Source organism: Seriola lalandi, unplaced genomic scaffold (assembly GCF_002814215.2).
Source record: "Seriola lalandi dorsalis isolate HSWRI2012SDOR001 ecotype SW California unplaced genomic scaffold, Sedor1 jcf7180002054722, whole genome shotgun sequence".
NCBI classification, from domain to species: Eukaryota; Metazoa; Chordata; class Actinopteri; order Carangiformes; family Carangidae; genus Seriola; species Seriola lalandi.
The window spans coordinates 294,229-296,114 of record NW_019525275.1 but is presented as its reverse complement, the minus strand read 5'-3'; positions in this window follow the sequence as shown (position 1 = coordinate 296,114).

Sequence of the window (1,886 nt, the reverse complement as noted above, 5' to 3'; positions counted from 1 at the left end):
TCTTCCGGACTGATGTGAACATCCTGATGCTGCTTTTTACTGACATCATCATCGTCATTAAATCAGCTTCATATGAACTTTATAACGAGGCTTCACTCTGACCTTTGTAATCCAGGATCCATCACAGTCATAGCAGAGGACTGTGGCCCCTGGAACAGCAGGAGGCCCCTGAGAGAGAGTGAACGACCACATCTTCAGAGGTTGGGAGAACAAGAAGAAGAGGAATTAGAGGAAGAAGAAAAAGAAAGAGAAGAAGAAGAGGACAATGAAAGGAGGGCAGGAAAGGAAAAGACAAGAAGGTGAAGGATGAAAAGAGAAGAACAAGACAAAAAGTGAGGGAGAGATGGAAGAGTAGAAAACAAATAAAGAATCAAGAGGAGGAGAAAAGGAAAGAAGAAGAAGAGATGTAGAATGAGGAATGAAGGAGGGAAATAAAGGAGGAGTGATTTTTGAGTGTTATGAGGTTGTGCTTCCTCCCTGTGGCCACATCTGGACACTACATCTGACACAGACACAGACACAGACACAGACACTGACTCAACTACAGACACAGACACTGACTCAACAACTGACACAGACACTGACTCAACAACTGACACAGACACAGACACTGACACAGACACTGACACAGACACTGACACAGACACTGACACAGACACAGACACTGACACAGACTCAACAACAGACACAGACACAGACACAGACACTGACACTGACACAGACACAGACACTGACACAGACACTGACACAGACACAGACACTGACACAGACACAGACACAGACACAGACACAGACACAGACACAGACACTGACACAGACACAGACACAGACACAGACACAGACACAGACACAGACACAGACACGACAACAGACACAGACACAGACACAGACAGACTGTTGTCTGTGCTGGTGAATGAGCAGCTGTAGGATCATCAGCCTGTTGTTCAGATTCTCTCTGTGACACAGATTAAAGAAATCATCACATATACCGTTTCAAACTTTTTATTGATATTCAGTAACTGATCATATATTGATCTTTTATTTTGAGGCCACTGTTGATGCTCTTTAAGTTTTTCTTTCATATATTATATTATATTATATTATATTATATTATATTATATTTGTTCACAGTTTTAGAACAGGGGAATGTGTTTATACATAATTTAATGTTTAAAGTTACAATAATCAATATTAGACATGAACTGATCAGTTTCATGTGTAAGGCTCTGTCTGGTTCATTAATGACATCATAAAGTAATTAAGTCACACACATTAATAATAATGATCCTGTGTTACTTCCTTTACTACGGTGTGTGTGTGTGTGTGTGTGTGTGTGTGTGTGTGTGTGTGTTCTCCACTTTGCCAAACTCAAAGTGCTATCATGAGTCATGACCCCTCTTCTTCACATATGCATTCTGGGAAGTGGAGTCTTTAAAGCGGCTGTTCAGCCGTCTCTCCTCCGGGACATGAACGACATTTCCCAGTATGCCCCGCGCGTTTTCTTCCTTTCCTCTTTCCTTCCTGCAGCCGCGGCCCTTCTGCCGTGAAAAGGAAGATGAAGTGAGCGGCGGTCCGCCGACACTGAACCAGATCTGAACCGAGTCTGACTTCCAGCGGTATGGCGGCAGAGCGGCTGCTGACGGACAGGAGCCCGAGCTCAGCTGCTGTTCTCCGGCCTTGAACCCGACGCGACCGCCGCTGGAGCCGCGGAGCTCCGGAGCCTGGAGGAGCGGCGGGTGGAGCTGCAGCCTGCCGGGCCGGGCCGGGCCGGGCCGAGCCGAGCCGCTGTCACCTCCCTCTACTGCTAACGATGCTCAGCTAGCTGCAGGACTGAAGCCTCGACAGCACCGCACCCTGAAATCAGACCAGATCTCTCTCCCCCCCCC